Source organism: Bidens hawaiensis, unplaced genomic scaffold, assembly GCF_021521415.1.
Source record: "Bidens hawaiensis isolate Kalapana, Puna unplaced genomic scaffold, B.hawaiensis_p1.1 tig00419365_1, whole genome shotgun sequence".
Taxonomy (NCBI): Eukaryota; Viridiplantae; Streptophyta; class Magnoliopsida; order Asterales; family Asteraceae; genus Bidens; species Bidens hawaiensis.
The window spans coordinates 75326-90980 of NW_027504836.1; positions in this window are offsets into that span (position 1 = coordinate 75326).

The following is a 15655-nucleotide window of genomic DNA, read 5'->3' on the forward strand; positions in this document are numbered from 1 at the left end:
CCCGCACTCCCTGCCCCGCCAACTAAGAAACCTTACACAGGAAACCAACCCTTTTGCCCAACCTGTAGACTTCATCACCCACCTCAAGTCCCGTGTCGACAATGTAACCGATGTGGCCGCGTAGGTCACTCCGTTGAGTACTGTAGAACCCCTCCCTCCAATCAGATTGCGCCAACACCACCAGCTTACCCGCAGAACCCACAGCCAACTTACCAAAACCCACGACCCAGATCGTGCTTTAACTGCGGTGATCCAAGTCATTTCCGGAACGCGTGCCCAAGGCTACAAGTTCAGATTACTCAAGCGAATCCGGTGAACCAAATTTCGAACCAAGTGACGCGTGGCCGAGCTTTTAACATAACCGCGCACCAAGCGCAAGCGAATAACGACGTAGTTAATGGTACATTTTTGCTTAACGGATTTTATGCATCTATGCTTTTTGATACTGGCGCCGATCGAAGTTTTATCTCTCGCGCCTTCGAGCAGAAGCTTGCGCGACCGCGCGATGACTTAAAAGAAGATTTTTCAGTTGAATTGGCTAATGGCGAAACTGTTTTAATAAACTCGGTAATTAAAGATTGCACGCTTAACCTTAACGAAAACGATTTTCTGATCGACCTCATCCCTATGCCTCTTGGAAGCTTTGATGTTATCATTGGTATGGACTGGCTCTCGAAGAATCGCGCCGAAGTTATTTGCGCCAAGAAATTGATTCGCATACCTCGAGAAAATGGTGATCTTCATATCTACGGCGAAAAACCCTCCAGTGGTCTTAAACTTATGTCTTGCGCCGAAGCCCAAAGACTCATGCGGAAGAAGTGTATTGCATTTCTAGCCCATGTGGTTAAACCCGATGAAGGAAAGAAGCTTCGCGATATCCCTGTTGTGCGTGATTTTCCTGAAGTTTTTCCTGATGATCTTCCTGGTATCCCTCCCGCTCGTGAAGTCGAGTTTCGTGTTGATCTTGTCCCTGGTGCTTCCCCCGTTGCTAAATCTCCTTACCGTCTTGCACCCGCTGAGATGCAAGAATTGGCCAGCCAACTCCAAGAGTTGACTGCTAAAGGATTCATTCGCCCTAGCTCTTCGCCCTGGGGTGCTCCGGTGTTGTTCGTTAAAAAGAAAGATGGATCGTTTCGCATGTGTATTGATTACCGCGAGTTGAACAAACTCACCATTAAAAACCGGTATCCCTTACCGCGTATTGACGACCTCTTTGATCAACTCCAAGGTGCCTCCTGTTTCTCGAAGATCGATCTCCGTTCTGGTTATCATCAGTTGCGTATCCGCGATGAAGATGTTCCGAAGACTGCTTTTCGTACTCGTTATGGCCATTTTGAATTCTTGGTCATGTCCTTCGGTCTAACCAACGCACCCGCCGTTTTCATGGATCTTATGAATCGGGTGTGTAGGCCTTTCTTGGATAAATTCGTGATCGTGTTTATCGATGATGTTCTGGTGTATTCTAAGACCAAGACCGAGCATGAGCAACATCTCCGATTGGTATTGCAAAAGCTTAGAGCCGAGCAACTCTATGCTAAGCTTTCCAAGTGTGAATTTTGGTCTGATGAAGTACAGTTTCTTGGTCATGTTGTAAACAAGATGGGTATTCATGTCGACCCATCCAAGATTGAAGCAATCAAGAACTGGATTACGCCATCCTCTCCTTCTGAGATCCGTTCCTTTCTGGGCTTAGCTGGTTATTACCGGCGTTTCATTTCGAACTTCTCAAAGATCGCTTTGCCTTTAACAGCTCTGACGCACAAAGGTAAACCGTATATTTGGGGCTCGAAGCAAGAAGAAGCCTTTCTAACGCTCAAGCGTTTGTTGTGTGAAGCTCCTGTTCTTGCGCTACCTGAGGGTAATGATGATTTTGTCGTGTATTGCGATGCATCCAACCAAGGTCTCGGTTGTGTTCTTATGCAACGAGGCAAGGTTATCGCTTACGCATCAAGGCAACTTAAGGTTCATGAAAAGAATTATACAACTCACGACCTCGAGCTTGGTGCAGTTGTTTTTGCCTTGAAGATCTGGAGACACTACCTTTATGGTACTAAGTGTATCCTTTACACTGACCATAAAAGCCTTCAGCATATCTTTGATCAAAAGGAACTTAACATGAGGCAACGCCGATGGAACGAACTCATCAGCGATTACGATTGTGAGATCCGGTATCATCCTGGTAAGGCTAATGTGGTAGCCGATGCGCTCAGCCGAAAACCCTGCCAACTTAACTGTATCTTGCCGCGCACCCAGCTTCACTTCGCGCCGATTCAAAGCAACCTTGAATCGCGTATTCGTGACGCGCAGCGCGCATCCATCAGTAATGGTAACCTTCGCGCCGAGTTAGCGTGTGGCGCGGAAGCACTCTTTGTCCCTAATCTGAGTGGAATTCTCTGCTATCTCAATCGCATCTGGATCCCTTGTGATGAGAATCTTCGCGCTGATATCCTGAGTGAAGCGCACAAATCTCGGTATTCTATTCATCCCGGCGCTGATAAGATGTACAAGGATTTGCGCATAACTTATTGGTGGCCCGGTATGAAAAAGGATATTGCTGTGTTCGTAGCTAAGTGCCTGACTTGTTCTAAAGTTAAAGCTGAACACCAGCGCCCATCTGGTTTGCTCGAACAACCAGAAATTCCTACGTGGAAATGGGAAGGTATAGCGATGGACTTTATTACCAAGTTACCTTTGACAGCAAGCAAACATGATAGCATCTGGGTAATAGTGGATCGATTGACTAAATCTGCTCACTTTCTGCCCATTCGTGAAAACTACCGTGTTGAGCATCTCGCGCAGCTTTATGTCAAGGAAATTGTCTGCCGCCATGGTACTCCTTTGAGCATCATATCCGATCGCGATGGCCGTTTTATATCTCGCTTTTGGAAATCTCTCCAATCTGCGCTAGGAACTCGCTTGGACATGAGTACGGCATATCATCCTCAGACTGACGGTCAGTCTGAGCGAACTATTCAAACTCTTGAGGATATGCTCCGATCTTGTGTTCTTGATTTTGGAGGTAATTGGGATTCACACCTGCCTTTGATCGAGTTTTCTTATAACAACAGCTATCATTCCAGTATCGGTATGGCCCCATTTGAAGCACTTTACGGTCGTAAATGCCGCTCCCCGATTTGTTGGAGCGAAGTGGGTGAAACTCAAATCACAGGACCCGAACTTGTTCAAGAGACAACCGATAAAATCGCCAAGATCCGTGATCATTTGCTGACTGCCAGAAGCCGACAGAAGAGTTACGCAGATCGTAGGCGAAAGCCTCTCGAATTTCAAGTTGGTGATCTTGTTCTCCTCAAAGTGTCGCCTTGGAAAGGTGTTGTCCGCTTTGGGAAGAATGGTAAGCTTGCTCCTCGTTATGTTGGTCCATTCAAGATTCTCGCGCGTGTGGGAAAAGTTGCCTACAGACTTGACCTGCCGCTCGCGCTCAGTAATGTGCATCCAACGTTCCATGTTTCCAATCTCAAGAAGTGTTTAGCTGACGAGAACCTTCACATTCCACTTGATGAAGTTCAAGTTGATGAATCTATGCATTTCGTTGAGAAGCCTGTTGAGATTATGGATCGCGAGGTTAAGCAAACCAAGCGCAGTCGTATCCCTATCGTGAAAGTTCGCTGGGAGTCCAAGCGCGGAGCCGAGTTTACATGGGAAAGGGAAGATCAAATGAAGATCAAGTACCCGCACCTGTTCTCTGCGCAACCTACTTCGAGATAAATTTCGGGACGAAATTTCTTAAAGTAGGGGAGACTGTGACATCTGCCCCGATCCGACCCGACCCAGGTACCCGTTTCTCTGACCCGATCTCTCTTTTATTATTTAATATTTATACTTGTATTTTATTTTTAATAATAATTTCCTGCCCGCCTCTTTCTCCCTCTTTCTTTCCGCCGTCCCCTCCCTCTTCCTTCTCTCTTTCCGCCTTCTCTTCCCTCTTGTCCTTTGGTTCTTTCCGCCTAAGGATGTCTGCAGCTCCACGCGCCAGACTCCTTACATGGAAGCCTGCGTGAAGACATCTTGTTCCTGCGATGCGTGAAGAGAACTCTTCTCGCAGCGCGCTAAGAATGCATGTTCTTCCCGCAATGCGCTAAGAATGTATGTTCTTCCCGCGATGCGCTTAGAATTCTTGTTCTTCACGCAGCACGCTAAGGATTTGTGATTCTTCCCGCAGTGCGCTAAGGATTGTTGTGCCAGCCCTCGCGCTCGCGCACTCAGCCTTCCCGCGCTTAACCCTTGTATCTTCTGTTTAAATCTAGCCGTTTGCTTTTGTGTTGTCTTATCTTTTGAACTGTTAACCTAATCTGCTTTATGTCTGAATAGTTACTTTCGGCGCAGCATGCGTACCAACCCCCATTGGTTGGTAGAAAAAGTGACTGACATTATCTTTTGAGATCTGCTTTTGCCAAGCTTTATCCAGTACCTTTATTTGAACCGCCCATGCCTGTTACTGTTCCCTGTCAGCTTTATCTTGCCCCCTGCAGCTGCCATATCTTTTGATATCTTTTGCTTTTGGATTCTTATGCTTTTTGATATCTTTTGCTTTTTGAGATCTTTTCCCCTTTTCTAGGATTGTGTTCCCTAGGGTTTCTCTATAAATAATAGTATTATTTTTCTTAACACTACACACACAAACACTTAATCTCTCCTGTTCTCTTGCTCCTTGCTCTCTCTGCCGTCTTCCTCTCTGCCTCCGTCTTCCTCCTTGTTCTTCCTGCTTTTCCGGTAATATATATATTATAATTTACTTATTAATTATGCTAACTTATAATCAAGACTTAAAACAAATCATTAAAACAATAATCTTTAATTATAGGTTAACCTTGCTTGTTTAAGAGTTGATTCTTGCATATCTTACACCGCATCGTTTATCAAGTGAGTTATCTCGTATCTAATCCCTTTTTATTTTAAATGCTTTGGGATGTTCATGTGTTCATACAAAACTTGAGTCTTAAACTTGTTTATGAACTTTAGTCGCGCAGTATCCCATGTGTTGAGGACGTTTACTTGGCTGTTTATTTGTATGTGTGTATCATTAACCGCTTTGTTCGGCCTATTCCGCAGTTCCGTTGGTACCATTAGTTGAACACGGGAGACCTATCGTTTACGGTTTTCTTTGTTTACACTTGCACAGATGTTTTCTCGTTTTTATGCTCAATTGGGAGCATGGATTGAACTATGATCTATGAACTATCTTAGGCTTGATCACAATCTGATTACACCCTTGTTAAACTCTAGACATACACGTGTTGCGCGCAGATTTACTGTGATTATCTATGATTATCTATTAAACTTGATTTCTCACCAACACGCAAGTGTTTGACGTTTATTTTAACACATGTTCAGGTTTGCAGTAGCTGTTTTGGAGCTTGTGGACACGTAGGACGTTTTTACTTTTGGACCTAGAATTAAAATGTATCAAGACAAGTTAATGTTGTTTGAATGTTATAATTTATAATATATTGATTTATGTTTGATTTATGTTCTTTATTTTCCCCGCTGCGCGTGCGCGATAAAATGTGTATATATTGACACCCATAGTGTCGCGAGTAATGAAGCAATATGTGGCGCCCCGATGTATAATCCGCCTTTGGTCGGGGTGTTACAACGAGCTCATGGTGTCTGTTTTGCAGGTCATCAGAAGAATAACCATCTTTGCCGGACCTAACCCTCGTGGGAAACATCTACTTAACCCCCAGATTATCCGTAATCTGCCGGGGTCACTTAGTGTTTCTTCAAATAATTATTTACAAATTAATTGGGGGTGGGGGAGTGCATGTCTGCTGCAATGACAGACCACGAAAGTCAAAAATACAATTAAGTTGGTGATGAAATTGCATTAACGGCGCCGTATGATACAGTCATAATATTAACGATTCTTAACATCTTGATTATGGCACAAAAGACTTTTCTTGCAAAGCAAAATAATTAACTAAGTTTTTCTTAACACATAGTATTAAGTTTATCTTGAAGAGAATAAGTGGTTCAAAATGGTTTTAATGAGTTTTCAATTCTTAATTAGTTCTTTTTGAATCACATACCCACAAAGGTTATACACTCATATGTGAATGAGTTGAATCTTTTAGTCCAAGTATTACGACCGCCATCCGGAGTATCGAATTCGAAACTAGCTGTTCAAGAGTTGACTTGACTTTAATAATTAAGTGTTGCTTTGAGTAATTTTATCATCTTAATTATTATTTTATTTTACTAAATTCAACCCTAAACATTTCTTTCTAGTTTATCCATTTATTTGCACGTACCAACACTTTTATTCCTTTCATAAAAATGTTTTCATTTTCCTTTCGTAAATCACTTATTTAAACACAACTTTTTTTTAGGTCATCGTACTCTTTAAATTATCAAGTTAAATTATCAAGTTGCGTTGTCTCATTCTTGTCAGACTATATTGTCTTAACCGAGCTCACGTTGGCTTCAAAGTTTAGCTTGACGTTCCGTAGAAAATCATAAAGCCGACTGTCAGTTGACAATTGTTGTGTCACCACAATAGCGGAATTCTCTAGTGTAACACACAGTGGGACGAAAACCGGGGTGGTATCAGGATTCGAATTGACAACCTCACAAAGTCTAGCTTAAATCCTTTGATTGCCATGATCCACTTCAATAAAAACCTTTTTTTTTTCTGAGATCTTCACAGCTCCACTCTATGTGCTCTTATAACCAAGCTATTATTTAATATCCATGGTTTTGATAATACTACATATTTATTCATTTCAAGACTCAAACTTTCAACAACCTAAGAAGCTACATCCTCATGTCGACAATTCCTTTACCCGTAATATTTTATATGTTCAATGATAGATTTCCTTTTTACAATTCACAATAGTATCTTTGAAAACCGTTACAATATTTCTAAATGAGGTAGTCAATTTTAGAGTGCGTATGCGTGACGAATCAAAATGGTTTGACATCTTGATTATATATACTGCAATATTTTATTTTATATTTTTGTGTTTTTGCAAGCTATAGTAAAATAATTGACCATCAATCCAATAATATCTCAGTGTAGATATACTATTAAATTCAACTATAAATTATATTATAAATCTTAGAATTAAACACTGTCACAATCAAAATCACATCTCCATATATTTTCAATAAACCTTTTACCGTATACTTGTTTAATAATATGATTAAATGTAAAATTACAGTCGAGTGTCATACTTATATTAAAACATATAAGTGCTTCACATACGACATACGAAATAGTAAATTTGTGTAATACGAGGTGGCCATGCTTTTGATTGTACTTCGGGGGTGCTTGGGATTGCTTATATTGTGAGAGGAAAAGTTCCATATATAAGTTACATTTTTGTAACTTATTAACTTAATGAAAAGTTATAAGGAGACAAAATAAGGGGTCCCAAACACCCCTTTCATACACGGTTACAATAGACACGGTCACATTTTTTAAAATTCAAAACAAATTAATTAGCATAATCTAAAAATGAGGGTATCATAGTCAAAATGTTTTAACGTGGGACACAAAAGTAAAAGCCCAAGATATAATCGAGCTACATGTCGTAAGTTGCTTAGAATGTGTAACGATTGGACCTTGTGTTGATGTTGGTTGGAATTCGATTTGATTGTATATATATATTTTTTTTGAAAGACTAATTTAATTAGTGTGATAAAGTGAGTAATACTATGATGGTTTACCTTATGAGAAATCTCTATCCGGAATAAAAAAAAACAAATATGTAAACTTTTAGTGAGCAAAACTTAACAAAATGTTTCAACATATGTTGCTTTCAAGTTACTTGTTAAATTCTCTAGTCTTTAATGGGACAACTTTTTCAATGGTTTATGTCCATAATTTAAGTAAAAAAGAAAAATTAATATTTTCATTCCATCTCCATGTATTATGCGCCTTTTCGTGCGGTGAACCTCCACTCGTTGCGTAGTATTCAAATGCATGGCTTAAGGACTTAAAAGTCATCTCTTTGTCATGTTTACATGATTCACGGAACATAAGATTTATAATATCATCTCTAAGAGCATGGCGATATAAGCTCCATAGTCCATACCAACCATTAATTCACTGGACAGGTTCTCACAATCGGCAATATAGTGTTCGACATATGTTCAGTCTTCAAACGTATATATTTGTTACTTTTATGCAATAACGTTTAAGAAGTAACAAAGATAGACAAACCATGAGATCCGTGTTGAGGCGCCTTAGACTCATATAGGGCAATATTAATATGTGCACGTATGGTTACGCATCCGACTTAGATAATATACAATTTTTAAACATCAAAATATTTTTCCATACACAACACGCACAAATGAGTGATAAGTGATTATATCACAAACAGAATTAGTATACCATGAACAATAATAATTTTGAAGCGAATCCATCTTATTATTTTATCTGTTCTGCTATGTAATGCATTTTATAAGAGCATTTTTAGGATGTACAAAATTTTAAGTATTATAATACTTAGAGCTTATGGTACAACATTAGTCCAAGGGTAAGGAATACATATTAAAATTTTGTTTTTTGTCCTATACTTTACTCACTTTTAGTTATTTAAAAATACCTAGAGCGTTCTCAAATCTCAATCAGTTCTTCAATAATCTAAAATTACAATGAAAATCGTTACTTTATTTTCTCCTTTTCATTTTTTCAATTAAAAATAGAGGGACAAATATGTCGTTTATGCATAGTCATCTAACAATTTAAAAAATACTTACAAATTTGTTTCCCTCGTCTTACTAAAGTTAGGGTCATTTAAAGATTATTTACGCTCACACCCCCCCTCATCTTTACCATATATTTTTCAATTACATTCTTACACTAAATTTTTTTCATGATTTTTAAACAGTCATAATTTTTTCGTACGTTAGTATATATAATTTGTCACCCACGAACCCACTACGCTCTATCTTACAAACATGTCATATTTAATTTGTCATCTCTTGGTAAAAGTCAACAACTCAAGTATTGAACCATTCAAATGTATCACAAATTCTATATTCTTTACGGCAAGTGTTACATTAATTTTTAATTTTATTTTTGTTTGGGATTGAAGTCATTGTACCTAGGGGTGTTCATCGGGTTTCGGGTTAATCGGATCGGGTTAGTCGGGTTTTTCTTAAAAAATATCTAACCCGAAACTCGACCCTATTAAGGTTCGGGTTAGTCGGGTTCGGGTTATTCGGGTTAGTCGGGTTAATCGGGTTGACCATGTTACTTTATAATTTGAAGTTTATTTTTATGCTTGTAACTCGTGGGTTGCAAAATTTCTCATTCCACTCAATTTACAATTTCTTTCACAAGTAATTATCTTATAATTACATATATGCTTGTAAACGAACTGAACGAACATGAACTAAGGCATGTTCGTGTTCGTTCGTTTAACTTTAAACGAGTACGATCACAAACACTTAATCGAACAAATATTTGTGTTCGTGTTCGTTCGTTAAAAAAATGAACATGTTCGTGTTTTTTATAATCGTTCATTTAAAATCAAAACAAACCGTTCACGGACGTAAATGAACACAATTAAACAAAGATAAATGAACTTGAAGGAACATGTACATACATTTACGAACACAAACATACATAAGCGGACATAAATGAACACATTTAAATGAACACGAATATAAACATATTATGGTGATATAATTTCTAAATGCAAATAATATTTAATAAATTTTCCATTAATATGTAAACGAACATGAAAGAACGTAAAAAAATTTAATAGAATGATAAAAAACGAGTGTTCACGAACATAGATGAATGAGTGAAACATTTGTTCGTGTTCGTTCGTTTATTTTAAAAGAACTTCCAGTCTAATGGTTTGATGAACAGTATTGACTATTTAATGCTTATTTTACATTTTTATTATTGTATTTGAAGTAAGTATCACTACTACAAAAACAAGTATTTGATACGGCCAAATTCGTAGCAAAAACTCAAGTTGCTACGGATTGGCTACAGATTTGGTTCGTAGGTACAAGTCTCGTAACTAATTTTTTTGCTACAGACTTTAGCTATGGATTTTTATTTAGCTACGATTTTAGCTACAAATAATAGGTGTTACTAATTTAGTTATGTTAGCTACAGAATTTGCTACCAAAATGTTTGCTACGGATTTGTAGCTACGAATTTTTGCTACAATTTTAGCTGCGTTTTTTTTACTACAGAATTTTGCTACAAAATTTTTAGCTATAGAGTTTGTTACGAATTTGGAAAATTATTTATGCAAAACTTTGCTACGGTCTAGCTACGGAAATTTGCTACAAATTATGCTACGAGATTTAGCTATAAATTTTTTATAAAACCTTTAAAAAAAACCTTAATTTCTGCTTTTTTCCGGTAAACGTTGTATTCAAACTTTATAAATATTATACCAAATATGAATATCCAAACTTTATAAATATTATACCAAAAAAAAAAAAAAAAAAAAAAATATGAATATCCAAACCAAACAAAATGAAATATCCAACTTAACATCAAAATAAAACACAAGAAAGTTCTAAATAATCCAAAAGCAATACAATAATATTCAATTTCATTGTTTACAAACATAAACTCATATCTAACTCGATAATATACAAATTATGCTTAAGCATGTCATTCGTTTTAACCTTGCATTTTCTTCCAGTTTCTTTGTTTTATATCGTTCCAACTCCACTGTTTAATTCTTTAAACGTTGCACCTGTAAATAATAAATTCACATCTCTTTAATAACACATCAGTACCAAATACATAAATATGTTATTAGAAGGTTTAACAAATTATAAGCAAATATAACTCAACATAAGCTACTGTATCAATTGTTCTAGTGGCACAATACAAAGTTAAATATGACTATATGAGGCTCCTTTTTCAAAATGCAAATGAGCTGCAATTTTTCTAGCTGCCTAGCTTATAAAACAATTAGCCATTTAAAAAAGCCTAAAACCTTTCTAACAAATCACAAAATACTTGAGCCGTGCACATCAAAATAAAATGTTAATATTCACACCTTTGTGAGTGCGATGTGCGTCTATGCCACATATCCTTGCAACAACTTCTATCCCATTTGGTATGGTGGCCACATCCCACACGTAACATTCCCTACATTTACAAGGCCGAATATTTGTAGAATAACATATTTAATAATGTTCATGACAAATTTTGCATATCAAACATGAAGAGAAAGAAAAATCCAACCTCTATCTCAAGCATCTTCAGAAAGGGCATCATTTAATAACATCTTTCAAATCATTGATTCAGAAAGGAGGCTTTACAACAGCTTTCTCAAATGATGTTTCATGGTTCACATTTGCTGTTGCTTTCATTTGACAAGTAGTGTGTTTCTAGACCAACACCTATGTCATTCAAATAAATATTTGTCTCATACAGATAAAACATCATATTGTATCTACAATTTACATATATGTAGGAAATAATTTACTGGATAAAATAACATAAACCAAACCTTGAGGTTTAAAGAAGATGAAAGTGGATATCATACACCCAAATTTTCCTGCAAGTAAAAGACTAAATCTTAATCGCTTGGCAGCATACAAAACATTCTTACGAACCTGTCAACTTAAGCATGTAAAACACGAAGTTAATCATTTATGGTGCATATGCAAGTTCAAAAACCCCAATCATACATCATTAAATTTTCATCAAAAGTCGAGTATTTGGGACGAATATCACTTAAAGCATCAAAAAATCACTTTCATTATAGAAGCTACCAGTACACACTACAAAAGGAAAACAAATACCATTTCAATACTGGTATTGAATAGTTACTAGATTACAGTCTAATAGTAAATATATCAACTTCTTCAATGTTATTTGCTTTTGGATTTAGTTATAGAATAAAGGCCTCAAGATTGTTCTTACATGCTTAATGGATATAAAAAATAGCTCGCCACTACGTCAAACAAGTCAGTTTGGTTGAAGCTTTTCATCGAACACCTGGTGTGCATCTTCAGACCTAATATTTGCATATATGTAAACATGAAACAACAGCCTAAAACATATCCATATTGCAAACAAATACACGCGTATTAAAACAAAATCCTAATACATATGTGACATGTTGAAGCTAATTCAAATAGTAGTTGCTTTAGGTTTGGTGTGGGGTGCTTAGAAAAAAATGTTATTGTTGATTTTATAATAATTTATTTTGATTGTATCGTTATTTAATGGGCATCGGTAAAAGTTATCATTCTCATCAGCATAATTTCTATTGCACATTGTTCAATTGTGTGATACTCCAACAACAAATACACAACCAATATATATCTATAATTGATGCTAATTCCCATACATACATACATACATACATACATACAACCATATAGTTAACTTAAATAGAACATAATAAAAGACGAAAACAAAACGTAATACGATTTGCGAGAGACGGTTAGATGGTACCTTAATAGAAATCGCACCATACTAGTGCCTAAAGAAGCGTCGAGCGATGGTTGTTCGCCGGCAGTAGCAGTTTCACCAAAAACGATCGAACGAAAACGGCAGAGGGATAAATGTTTGAGAGCATCGAGTACTTTTATTACAGTTGTTAATGGATTATAACGGTCTTATTTGGCCATATTATATTATAAAGGGTTAGAATACTCTTTAATTTTTCATATTTAAAAAATTTAAACTACTTGTATCTACTTTTACTTTCAACATTTTATTTTTATTAGACCCAATTACAAATTTTGTCCTTTAAAAAAAGCCAAATTACGGTTCGTGTCCTTTCCTTGCAGGCGGTGTCCTTTAAACTTTTTTTTTCTACACGTTATGTCCTTTACGCTAACTGGGTTAGAAAAACTCAGTTAAATGCCCTCACGTGAGACGCATGTGAGGGCATTTTTGTCTTTTTGCCTACCCTTCTTCTTCTTCTTCTTCATGTCATTCACCGGAATCAAACCCGAAATACACGTGAGCTGCCGGCATCACATCATGAGGCTCTTCAAGATCCCTAATCTCCGAACACTGAATCACCAAACCACTCGAGGTCAGTCCACCCTACAGTCGCCACACATAACCCCGTTATCCCTTCACGAATCCATCACTTCTTCTCAGTGGCATTTCGTCGAACACTTGGCAGACACCCTCACACCCACCACAATCTCCACCACCCTTCACAATCTCCGCTCACACCCACCTCTAGTCCTCAAATTCACCCAATATTTCAAACACCATCATCAATCACCATCATCAATCACCAACCAATTCTCCATCACAGGCTAAGAAAAATCCACCCTAAACACCCCCGCCGGACTCACCACCACCACCACCGGAATCAATAGCCATGAGTGGTGGCCGGAAAACCGACTGTAGCCGCTGCTGTACACCCCCTAAACACCCCCGCCGTAGATGCTGGTGGCCGGAAAACCGACAATAGCCATGGTTTAGATTCAAGAAAATAAACCCTTTTGGATTCAAGACAACAAATTTCCAAACAAATCACAATGGTTTTTGTTGTTTGATTTTGTTTTTTTCTGTTAAAGGTTGTGGATTCTGTAGATTTGTCACTAGGGTTCCGCTTAATCGGAACTAGGGTTTGAAATTTGGGGCTTTTTTTCCGGGTTTGATTCCGGTGACAAATCAAAAAACCCTAATTCCGGTAGTATGTGTATACTGCGATGAATAATATAGACATATGCATAACGAAATGAAATGAAATAGAAATAGAAAGAAGCTGAATGATGTTGAGCAGAATTGATGAGAGAAGAAAGTGTGTTGAAAGACCAAGAAGATGAAGATCTTGCAGATCGAGAGAGAGAACTGATATGTACAGGTGATGGAGAATTGGTTGGGGATTGATGATGGTGATTGATGATGGTGTTTGCAGGGGTAGGCAAAAAGACAAAAATGCCCTCACATGCGTCTCACGTGAGGGCATTTAACTGAGTTTTTCTAACCCAGTTAGCGTAAAGGACATAACGTGTAGAAAAAAAAAGTTTAAAGTACACCGCCTGCAAGGAAACTTAGAAAAGGACACGAACCGGTTTTTGGCTTTTTTTAAAGGACAAAATTTGTAATTCTGTCTTTTTATTATTTCTAACTTTCTATTCTTTGTTTATATCCATTCATTTGTTCTTATCTAGAACTAAGTATGTGAACATAAGTTTGTTAACTGGAAATGAGAGATACATACATAATAACAACTAGATCTATCACAAATTATTAACAAATTTTATATGAATAAGAGGAATTAATTGTTTAACTTATTACTAAGTCAATATGTATTACTCATATTCGTATATGAACATAAACTGGGTTGACCCGAAACATAACCCAAACACGACACTCATTTAAAGGACTCGACACAACACGAATAAATGTATGGTTGGTTAGGGTTGAATATTCTCAATACGCAAACCCGCCAACCCAAAACCCATCAACCTACCAACATGACACATGACACCCTATATCCAACTATATTGACAAACTACGTGCATCTACGTCCAAGTGCATCTACGTCCAACTTTGATTCATTAATAGAGTTTTTATAGTCCAAAAATTAACTTTTTTTCAAACTTTATGACATTATACATAATATTATTTTCTTGATTTTGTTTTGTTAATTATGTTTAAGTAATATTTAATACTTGTTTTATCAATTTTTTTTTTGGCTATAGGTAAAATTGAATTAATTTTTGAATCCAGGTTTATGTGATGTTTTCTACCGATTATGTTACATTGTTTTATAAATTTTGAAATACTCGATATTGCTAAGAATTTGGCCACCCATTTTATAAAACTCACTTTTATATAATTTGCTACGGATTTATTAAGCTAGTTTTTCAAATAACTTTTCATGATTTTGCTAGAGATTTTATTAAATAATTATTTAACTATTTATTTTTATGATTTTGCTACACATTTTGTCACCGATTTTATGATGACAGTTTTATTAAATTTGTTTTCTCAACTTTGCAACGAATTTTGCTACCAGTGTTTGTTTGCTACGGAATAGCCGTAGCTAAGGCGTAGCAACATTCCTCCGTAGCTAATCCGTAGCTAATTCAAACAAAATTTGCTACCGATTGTTATCGTAGCAAAAAATTTGTAGCAAGTACCTGTTTTTGTAGTGGTGTATAATCACTAATCGGGTTATTCGGGTTAACCCGAAACCTGATTATTTTTTAAAAATAAACCCGAAACCCGACCCTATTAACAATTCGGGTTATTCGGGTCAACCCGAATAACCCGATCAATACTTTTTGACCCTATTTAACCCGGCCCTAATTAGCTAATTCGGGTTCGGGTCGGGTTAATTGGGTTCGGGTATTTTGGACACCCCTAATTGTACCCAAGATCTCTCATCTAAAAGGGCTTACACCTCTATTATGTGTGCTAGTCCTGCAATGGCATGGCATGGCATGGCATGGCATGTATCACATATTCAAGATTTAAATATCTTTATGACTAACACTTGATCCCTACTGAAATTGCTTTAATTTACAATTTTCTTTTCAAAAAACTGTCAATTTGAAACTGAAAATGCCCATTAGCAATTACTTAAAAAATAATAATAATCAAACATTGCGAACATCACCAAGCATCGTATATGGCAAAAGTATCACTTTGATTCGAGTTTAAATGGAAATTTAAAAATGTATTTATTTGATTCAAATCTAAACACAATGTTTTAAAAAAGTA